This window comes from Ovis aries, chromosome 8, assembly GCF_016772045.2.
Source record: "Ovis aries strain OAR_USU_Benz2616 breed Rambouillet chromosome 8, ARS-UI_Ramb_v3.0, whole genome shotgun sequence".
Lineage (NCBI taxonomy): Eukaryota > Metazoa > Chordata > Mammalia > Artiodactyla > Bovidae > Ovis > Ovis aries.
This window is the reverse complement of record NC_056061.1, coordinates 8677576-8688988: the sequence shown is the minus strand read 5'-3', so window position 1 is coordinate 8688988 and position 11413 is coordinate 8677576.

Below are 11413 nucleotides of genomic sequence, written 5' to 3'. Positions count from 1 at the left end.
AAATGCCTGATCCAGTTTATTTTTAAATTTCTCCATTTCTCCATAATGCATGGAGTATATTGAAAGCATTTTGTATCTCTTGTTTTGTGAGATGTGCATCTTCTTGACCACAATTTGTCACCAAGGCAACCAAACCTTTGTTTAATGTCCCGTACTTTAGTAAAATAAAATGCATGTCACTTTAAATACAGTTTTTTGAAAAGTAGAAATGGTTTGATATTTTACTTATAATGAAAATGAAACTGTTTATTATTCTATTTCCCCACTGAATCACATCTTTCTAAGTATTGAGAGGGATCCTTCTCAGAAAGATGATTGTTTCAGGTCCAAGGAGCCATTCTTTTGCCTCCAGATCTTGACACATTAACAATTATTATCAGGTTTTGGTTTTGGTCTCCATCCATCTATGTGATTTGAACTTCCTTAATCCTATTGGAAACACAAGTGAGTTGAAGTAAAATATTCAATATGAATAGGAAAGTGAAGTTATCAAAAAAAAAAAAAAAACCTGTAGAGAGAATCAGATGGACAATCCCGGCTGAGTACAGTTTTGATTCTTTCCCAGTGGTTTCAGTGTCCCTCTGGATTATCAAAATTAATATTGATGTTTGCTTCAGATTTGAAGACCATGTTAGATATGTGTAATTTCTCAACATTCAACTTCTCCATGGTTCCATTACCTGCTTTTCTTTTTGGTAATGTATTTGATTTGTTTCCAATTTTTTTTTCATGGAGGACATTTGTGATTGAGAATAACTTTTCTGACTTATTCAAAGCCTTCAGTATGAGTCTACTTTCATTTCAGACCAAGTTAGTTAGTTCTGTGTTCAACTACCAACAGTATAGTGTATTTTCTGGTTGGTTCATTCATTCAAAAGAATCTTTAGGTCTGGGAAAATGAGGAAGAAAGAAGTCAGGTCAGTCAGTCAGTCAGTTCAGTCGCTGTCATGTCCAACTCTGCGACCCCGTGAACTGCAGCACACCAGGCCTCCCTGTCCATCACCAACTCCCGGAGTTTACTCAAACTCATGTCCATTGAGTCGAAAGTTGAGGGCAGAGATCAACTATCTTCTGTGGCTATAAAGCTGAGAATCAAACACACAGACTTCCTTATTAATTTCTCGAAAGGAAATGAACAACTCAGTCAGGAAGCATGAGTGTAAGAACTTTGTAAGACCGTTATTTGTTAGTTCCTGTTATCCCAAACTGAGTGACATTTAAGAGCTTAAAGACATAGGATGGATGAGCTGGTCTCCAGAACCTACGAGGCTGGGGGTGATTTGGGAAAGATTGGTAAAGGGGAGAAATCATCCAACTTCTCAGCAGTTTAAGGGAGATGGAAACAATTTTCCAAAAACTGGATGAGTGAATGGCAGTATTGAAGGAGAGCTCTTTGGATTCCTGAAGTCTGTACTGGGAAAGAAAGGGTGACAATGGAGATGAGCCTGAGCTTGAGACGGGCCAGCACTGACCATGGCAATGCCTGAATGACCTTGGCATTCAACCACCTTTAGTCAACCTTCCTGGGCTGATCTTGGCTTTCTCAAATGCTTCCCTCCCAGGATAAATGCGCCAAGACTTTTCTACTTGCTCCTTTGACTTCATGGGATGTGGGGATGGAGAGATGGAAGTCACAGTCCTTTATATGTGAGGCAGGATGCAGAAGTCTCAGGGGTGACCTCTGTGAGCTTTAGTTTTTTTTTAATATATGAGGAGTAAATAATAGTATCTGTCTAGTAGTATGTCAGCAATCAAATTTGATAACTGCTGGTCCTACTTTGATGGTTGCTTACCTTTTTATTTACATTTCTTATTTTCTTCTTTGGTTTGTGATATTCTTAAATATCAAGATTATGTCTTAAACTTTTTTATATCTCAGGTGCCTCATATTAAGCACTCTGGACTCTGGGACTCAGTAAATGGCTTTTTATGAATGCAGTATGCCCTTGACCGAAAACAGTAAAAAGTTATGGAGCATCTATTGTATGCTAGTACTTGTCTATATTAACCAAGTAATCGCATTAAGATGCTGAAGACAATTGATTATCACCCTTTTTAGATGAGGAAACTGAGGCCCACAGCTGAGGTAACTTGGCCAAATGGTCCATGTGGTGGTGGGCTCCAAAAACCACTCACTATGCTCTACTGAGAATGATCTGACATCCCTCACTGATTTCATTAGTCAGGGAAAGAAGAGGAAATATCAGTGCCTGTACAGCACGGGCAAGTGGCCACCACTGCTTCTGAGGCTGGAGTCATTTTCTTATATGTTTCATGCCCAACAGCAGAGCATGTTCTTCTTTTTCTAGGAAAGCACTAAAATCATCTGACAGTGCAGATTCAGGAGCAAGAAGGGCAGATCTGTTGCTGCTGCTCTAGCAGTTAACTCTTAGTTTTTTTTTCCTTTTCCTCTCTTCACTGAGCAGTTTCCCCAGAGAAACTGTCTTGCTCTGTACACCTCAACAGTAGGAACAAGAACAATCACAGCAATATCACACTCAGATTAAAAATATAGATCAATTCGTATGCTGCTGTTACTGCTAAGTCGCTTCAGTGGTGTCTGACTCTGTGCAACCCCATAGACGGCAGCCCACCAGGCTCCCCCGTCCCTGGGATTCTCCAGGCAAGAACACTGGAGTGGGTTGCCATTGCCTTCTCCAATGCATGAAAGTGAAAAGTGAAAGTGAAGTCGCTCAGTTGTGTCCGACTCTTTGCAACCCCCTGGACTGCAGCCCACCAGGCTCTTCTGTCCATGGGATTTTCCAGGCATGGGTACTGGAGTATGCTATCATTGTTCAACTTAATGAATTTTCAGATGGAGGGAGTTGGCGGTCATCATGTTCATAAACATGTAAAGTGGTGTCTTTTTCCTCAGAAGACCTTTAGGCTGATGGGAGGAACGTGAACTGTAGGGAGGGACGCGTCTGCGTTCAAGCCTAGCTGCTCCATGGATTACCTGCATGAATTTGCTCAAGTCCTTACTTCACTGAGCCTCAGGGGATGATAAGGCATGACTTTCAGGGCTCTTATGAATATGATGTTTTGAATTTCAAATGGGTTATATCGACAGTGAGAATTACTCAGCTGCCCAAAAGTGATCTTTGCTTGCCTTACCTATACGGCTGTTCGTGGTGACCCAGACTCACAGAATCATTGCACAAGTACGTATTTCCTTTTGCCTTCACAAATCTCAGCATAAGTTTCTTTCAGGGTTCTTAGAAAATCCAAATGCAACAATAGTTCCTTATTTGGGACACTGAAAGACAGCACTTCAGCTCCAGCTGCTCTAAGAAATCTGTGCATGTCCTATTCCACGAATTATCACAATTTTCTTTTATGTTGCAGAATAGAAATATATGATTATGTTGATTCAATGGCTTAATAAGAAGTTGGGTTCTAATGAGCACTGTGAATTGAAGCGTACTCTGTAGTATCCAACATGCCAGTGTCAATGTTAGCAGATCAATGAAGTTATAGCAATATTTTCTTTTCCTGGTATTAATGAGTTCTGTACAGGTAGTGTGCACTGTGTGTGCTTACAGGTGTTCAGCCATTCTTGTTTCCTGGGATATGGGACTGTTGGTGCTAAAACTAGGATAATCCTTAACAAATGAAGACAAGTCAGTCACCTTACATATAAGGCTGAGAGGGAATCTGTGTTTATGTCAGTTACATGAATTTATCTCCTTATATATTCATTAACATGTCAAACAGCCACTTTTGCTTCATTGCTCCTAAACGAAGTGACTGTGAATTTTATTTTCAACTTAAATTTCTAGGTTTTACATTGTTTTGAAGCTTGTATTAAGGTAGGTATAAGACGCTATTAGTCTTTTATCAAAATTAGCTGGAGAAAAATTGTAGGTTTCAGTGGTTTGTGACCTAACCAGAAGATAATTTTAAGATTTTATAATTGGTTTCCACCCCAGATCCTTCTGTATCCTGAAAATGGCCATCTTGATGTCTGGGCTCATCATATTATATGTTATTATATAATTTATAGCTAGAGTCCGCTTTTTGCCAGGTTTTGAGCCTTATGTAGATTCTAAAAGAATTTTAGGAAAACTCATTAAAAAAAAAAAGGGGAGATACCCTCCAGAAAACTTTCACTACTTATCAAGAATAAGAGAAAACAGAAAATCTCAAAAAGAGCAAAAGTAATTTTTCTTTTCAGTGTAGAGTAGGTGATCCAATTCTCACGTGCGTGCATGTGTGTGTGATAACGTGTCTGACTCTTTGTGACCCTATGGGCTAGTCCCCTAGGCTCCTCTGTAATAAAAATGCACAAAGACTCAAAGATTGAGAGTTCAAAATTGAAATGAGTATTTGTTCTTTTGGAGTGGGACTTTGATGCCTTTAATGTGTCTCTCCTGCTCCCTATCTGTTGAGTTCTAATTTAACCTTCATTAGGGTTAAATTTAACCTTCATTAGGGGGTCAGTGGTAAATTTAACCTTCCCTGGTGGCTCAGTGGTAAAGAATCTGCCTGCCAATACAGATTCAATTCTGTACTGAATTGAGGAAAAGCAGGTTCAATTCCTGGGTCAGGAAGATCCCTTAGAGAAGGAAAGGTCAACCAGCTCCAGCATTCTTGCCTGGAAAGTCTCATGGACAGAGGAGCCTGGCGGGCTATAGTGCATAGGGTTGCTAGAGTTTGAAACAAGCTAATGACTAAACAATAACCACTGCCTTCATTAGAATACCACTTCTCTCTTTTGCTTACCAAAACTGGTTCTCGAAACAACACAAAATTAATTCACACTGCTGTGTAATAATGTAGAGTTTAAATTATTATCCATCCTCCAGAAATGCTATTTTAACATGAGTGAGAGTCGTAGTTTAAGAAACAGACCACTAACGGTAGAATTCCAGATACTAGGAATTCCAGACAGTTAGAGGACATCGGTGACCCTTGCTGTTACCTCTGAAATCATAGCATGGAATAATCATTTTCCTGAGGAAAAATCTAAGTGGTATTGCTTGGTCATGAAGAAAGGTCCATGTCTGAGCCCAGGTGTAACTTTAATTACTTATCAATTACTTATTAACTTTTTTTTTTCCAGCAGTGATCATCTCAGAGTACATAAAGTGCATTGCCACGTTTGAATGCCTAGAGACCAGATTAATTTGTACTTTCTTTTCATTTTCCCAAATTGACTAAAATCAGAATGCTATGGCTGAAATAAGAATCCATCATTGATACAACAAGAGTTGATGGTACCTGGGGTCGTGCCGGTGACTAGCTTTAATTTAATTGAAATGAGTTTTTCTTCTTTTGCAGTGGGTCTTTAATGCCTTTAATGTGCCTCTTCTGCTCCCTACGAATTTAGTTAAGTTTAACAACTCCTAAGCTTCATTATGGGGTTTCCCTGATCACTCAGACAGTAAAGAATCTGCCTGCAATTCAGGAGACCTAGGTTCAGTCCTTGGGTTGGGAAGATCCCCTGGAGAAAGGAGTGGCTACCCACTCCAGTATTCTTTCCTGCAGAATTCTGCCTGCAGAAGAGCCTGGCTCACTGAGCTGCAGTCTGTGAGGTCACAGAGTTGAGTATAACTGAGTAACTAACACTTTCACTTTCTTTTTCAACCTTCATTATAATACAGCTTCCCTGCTGCTTACCAAAACTAGTTCTCAGAAACAACAACTCAGTTGCATAAACCCCTTGCAGCCATGTGACAGTTCCTAATTCTTCCTTGTTGAGAACATCACAACTGTTATTTTGCTAGACAATCAATATTGGCTCTTCAGCCCCCAAAGGGCATGGTTAGTGATCAGTCCAAGCCAGTCTTGACAGTTCTATTCCATTTTGCTCCTGATTGGTTTAAGGGTGAATATGACCCAGTTCTGGGTAATGGGATGTAAAGAAAGCTTCCTGGGACACATTTTCTCCTATGTGAAAAAGAAGCAGAGCCTTAGAGAAGGTTCTCGCCTTCCCTTCCTGAATGCTACTGGAGAAGTATGTTATGCTTCAGCTTCAATAGACATCTTGACATCATGGTGATGCGCCCAGTGACAAAAATACAGTTCTCTGATGATGGTGGGACAGACAGCAACTCAATTTGGTTCAGCAACTTCACAGCAGCAACTGTAGAGTTGCCGTACCAAGTTAGAATTGCACGTCTCCCTTGTGACTCAGCTGGTAAAGAATCCACCTGCAATGAAGGAGACCTGGGTTTGATCCCTGGGTTGGGAAGATCCCCTGGAGAAGGGAAAGGCAACCTACTGCAGTGTTCTGGCCTGGAGAATTCCATGGACTGGATAGTCCGTGGGGTTGCAAAGAGTTGGACACGACTGAGCGACTTTCACTTTCACTGCTTCCTTATTCTTTAAGGTAATTAAAGTCTTTATTGTCTAAAATTTAGCCAAATGTTCTATAACTTGCAGCCAAAAGCCTCCCCAGGTGCTGCCATCTCATAATAATGAAATTTTTTCATATGAACTGTAGGTATTTTAAAATATTATGTAAAATGTGAAAGTGCCTCTTCAAAGTGTATTATGGACTTCCCAGGTGGTGCTAGTGGTAAAGAACCCACCTGCCAGTGTGGAAGATACAAGAGAGGAGGGGTCCATCCCTGGATTGGGTAGATCCCCTGGAGGAGGACACAGCAACCCACTTCAGTATTCTTGCCCAGAGAATCCCATGGACAGAGGAGCCTGGAGGGCTATAGTCCATAGGGTTGCAGAGAGTTGAACATAACTGAAGCAACTTAGCACAGCAGAAAGTGTATTATGCTTATTTTTCTATAGTTTATATTAATATTTAAGGAAAATAATGCCACCTACATAATAACATAATTTCTTGATAAGTCCCTTGGTTTTCTCTTCCAGTCAAATTGCTAACCTCCTTCCTGTGATTAAGATCTAGAACTGCCACTTATAAGACAATCCAGATATTTGGTGTTTCTTATATTTCAGGTATATAATAGGCTGAAATGAGTAGTTTAGAATATACATAGCTTCATGGTGTCATGTCTCATCAACATTAACATATCTTTCCACTCACTATTTCTGCCTTCCATATATACCTTTTTTGGTTGTTGTTAGGTTCCATGTATATTGACTATACTTTTAAAGGCTTTGCTTATTTGTCCTTAAATACCTGACGAGTGACAGGAGGCATTGGTGAAAAGCACAAGTAGTAGAATGAAGCTTCAGTAGAATGTTTTCTTATGTATGTTTCCAAATGTTATTTAACCTGTGAATGAAAAGACTCATAGTATCAAATAATGTAGGACTTTGAATTGAACTGAGAATTCTGTCTGGGTATAGCCTACATTTCTGAAATCTCAGCCATTATGTTTAAATTAGTGACATCCCGGTTGGCCTAATTGCTTAAAATCAATATTCTCTTAGGTGTGTTTCCTACCTAATTTTTGAGATGCCCCATGAAAGATCATTGTTGGAACGTTTACATTTCTGTACTTGTAAAGAGATATAGTTAAGTGATGTGAAGTGCTGTTCTGATGCTCCAAAGAGAATTAGCTAAAAGTCAAATCTTAATTGGGAAGTGAAAGGTGGGATAGGAATGGTGGCAAAAAAGAATATGAGCCTGGGATATCTCTCTGCCCCTTTCTCGCATTGTTTATCTTTGCCCTGCTGCTGCTGCTACTGCTAAGTTGCTTCAGTCCTGTCCGACTCTGTGCGACCCCTCAGAACTCATCAATTCTTAACTGAATGAATTGCTACAGTTACTTGTTAGTTTAAGGAACCAACTAGAAACATCATGGCAAACCGAAGGAGCAAACCATGTCATTTGAGAAAAGTTAAACAAAATGTAAAAGCAAAGCCCAAGAGGATTTTCTAACACAATGATAATAAAAGATAATTGTATTCACCTGATAGATTTCAGCAAATCAGTTGTATATGTTTTTTAAAATCCTACACTTCTCACTGTGTGAAAAGTATTGATATATCCTAGGAAAAATTTATTTTGCTAAGAAACCATGGGAAATTGTAGCATAGGCCACATCTCTTAAAATAGACTGCTAGCAAATACAATATGAAGAGGAAAAAGACTAGTTTCCGAATTTCAAGACATAAATCTTTTGTTCTTCCTATTTTATTTCACATTATCAAGGAGTCCCTCAAAGATTCCCTCTCAAAGGAATCTTTGAGGTCTTTATTTTTCTCCCTATTGAACGGATGGGGGAGAAAATTGGTCTCCAGTGACCAGACAGGGATGGTTGAACAATCTAGGTGAAACTAATTTAGACATTATTGCTATGACCAGACTTCCCCCTCAGGAGAATAGTGAATTTGCATACTTGGGCAAAGTTTTTGTTGACTAATAAGATATAGACACTGATATAAACATGTAGAGGTCAGGAGGCATCTTATGTAGCAACAGAGAAAGCTGTTTACAAGTTTTCTCTGAATCTATTTTCATTTAAGAATCTATGAAGTACATTTAGTACTAAAATGAAACGAGCTATCAATCCATGAAATGCACCTTAGATGTATGCTGCTAAGTCAAAGAAGCCAGTCTGAAAGGATATGTATTAAATTATTCCAAACTCTATGATATTCTGGAAAAAGGAAAAACTAGGAAAGCAGTCAAAAGATAAGTGATTGCCAGAGGTTTTGGAGGCATTAGGAACGTATAGGGAATTTTCAGGGAGGTAAAACATTCTACTTGATATTCTCATGGTGTATACAGGTCATGTTTTTCAAAACCAATAGAATATGCAAATCAGAGTGGATCCAAATGTAAACTATGTGTGTTGTGTGTTAGTCGGTCAGTCATGTCCAACTCTTTGCAACCCCATGGACTACAGCCCACCAGGCTCCTCTGTCCATGGAATTCTCCAGGCAAGAATACTGGAGTGGTTAGCCATGCCTTTCTCCAGGAGATCTGCCCGAACCAGGGATCAAAACCAAATGTCCTGCATTACAAGCAGATTCTTTACTCTCTGAGCCACCCTAATGTAAACTATGGACTTTAGTTAATAACAGTTGCACTCATCTCACACACTAGTAAAGTAACGCACAAAATGCTCCAAGCCAGGCTTCAGCAATATGTGAACCGTGAACTTCCAGATGTTCAAGCTGGTTTTTTTAGAAAAGGCAGAGGAACTAGAGATCAAATTGCCAACATCTGCTGGATCATCGTAAAAGCAAGAAAGTTCTAGGAAAACATCTATTTCTGCTTTATTGACTATGCCAAAGCCTTTGGCTGTGTGGATCACAATAAACTGTGAAAAATTCTGAAAGAGATGGGAATACCAGACCACTTGACCTGCCTCCTGAGGAACCTATATGCAGGTCAGGAAGCAACAATTAGAACTGGACATGGAACAACAGACTGGTTCCAAATAGGAAAAGGAGTATGTCAAGGCTGTATATTGTCACCCTGCTTATTTAACTTCTATGCAGAGTACATCATGAGAAACACTGGGCTGGAAGAAGCACAAGGTGGAATCAAGATTGCCAGGAGAAATATCAATCACCTCAGATATGCAGATGACACCACCCTTATGGCAGAAAGTGAAGAGGAACTCAAAAGCCTCTTGATGAAAGTGAAAGAGGAGAGTGAAAAAGTTGGCCCAAAGCTCAACATTCAGAAAACAGAGATCAAGGCATCTGGTCCCATCACTTCATGGGAAATAGGGAAACAGTGGAAACAGTGTCAGACGTTAGTTGTTTGGGCTCCAAAATCACTGCAGATGGTGACTGCAGCCATGAAATTAAAAGACGCTTACTCCTTAGAAGGAAAGTTATGACCAACCTGGATAGCATATTAAAAAGCAGAGACATGACTTTGCCAGCAAAGGTCCATCTAGTCAAGGCTATGGTTTTTCCACTGGTCATGTATGGATGTGAGAGTTGGACTGGGAAGAAAGCTGAGCACCAAAGAATTGATACTTTTGAACTGTGGTGTTGGAGAAGACTCTGGAGAGTCCCTTGGACTGCAAGGAGGTCCAACCAGTCCATTCTGAAGGAGATCAGTCCTGAGATCAGTGTTCATTGGAAGGACTGATGCTGAAGCTGAAACTCCAGTACTTTGGCCACCTGATGCAAAGAGTTGACTCATTGGAAAAGACCCTGATGCTGGGAGGGATTGGGGGCAGGAGGAGAAGGGGACAACAGAGGATGAGATGGCTGGATGGCATCACCAACTCTATGGACGTGAGTCTGAGTGAACTCCGGGAGTTGGTGATGGACAGGGAGGCCTGGCGTGCTGCGATTCATGGGGTTGCAAAGAGTCGGACATGACTGAGCGACTGAACTGAACTGAACTGAATGTATTAGTATTGATATTGGCTCATCAGTTATAATGTGTACCACACTAAGGCAATGTTAATAAGAGGAGGAAACTGTTGGAGTGCTAGGGGTGTATGGGAACTCTCTGGACTTTCTGGGTACATTTCTATAAATCTAAGACTACTCAAAAATTAAAGTCTATTAACTTAAAATATTATAATAATATTTGTAATAAAACAAAAAAGATATGAAGAAGCTGATATATTCAAATGCCAGGACAAAGTGCATTCTTATTAGCCATAAATCTCTTGATAGGATCAGCCTAAACCTTATCACTAATAATGTATTTATAAGAAATCTTGGCAGGAGATGAAAACAGGGATCAAGGAGAATTATGGGGATGAATTAAGAAGTGAACATATTTTAGAGAGAAAATATACAGAAATAAGGGCTTCCCAAGTGGTGCAGTAATAAACAACCAACCTGCCAATGCAGGAGACATAAACGATATGGGTTTGATCCCTGGGTCAGAAAGATACCCTGGAGTAGGAAATGGCTACCCACTCCAGTATTCTTGTCTGGAAAATTCCATGGACAGAGGAGTCTGGTGGGCTACAATCCATGGAGTTGGACTGAGCAACTGAGCGTGCGCGCACACACACACGCACACACCCACACACAGAAGTATATCCTTCCAAAGTTTTGCATTAGAGAAATTTTAAGGAATGCTTCTTCTTTGCATTTGAATGACAGTATATACATTGTTTAATTATAAATACAAAGTTTAGAATGGACCATGAGGAAAAGGCATAGTTAAACTATAAGAGGAGAATTAGTAAAGAACAATTTTGTCCTAAAAAAAAAATTTCAGTATTGAAAATACCTCTTTCACTATTGTGTTTTGATATCACTTATTATTTTTCCCTAATTTTAGAAGTTATTTATGCTCATAGTGGAAAAATTGGAAAATTTGGAGGAAAACATTATAGAAAACATATATCTCATATGATCATTTCACACAAATATATTCAGTATCTACATTTTGGTTGGAGAAGGGCATGACAACCCATTCCAGTATTCTTGACTGGGAAATCTCATGGACAGAGGAGGCTGGTGGGCTACAGTCTGTAGAATCACAAAGGCTTGGACATGACTGAAGCAACTTGGCATGCCCGCGTGCTACATTTTGGTATATGTTCTTTCAAACTTCTTT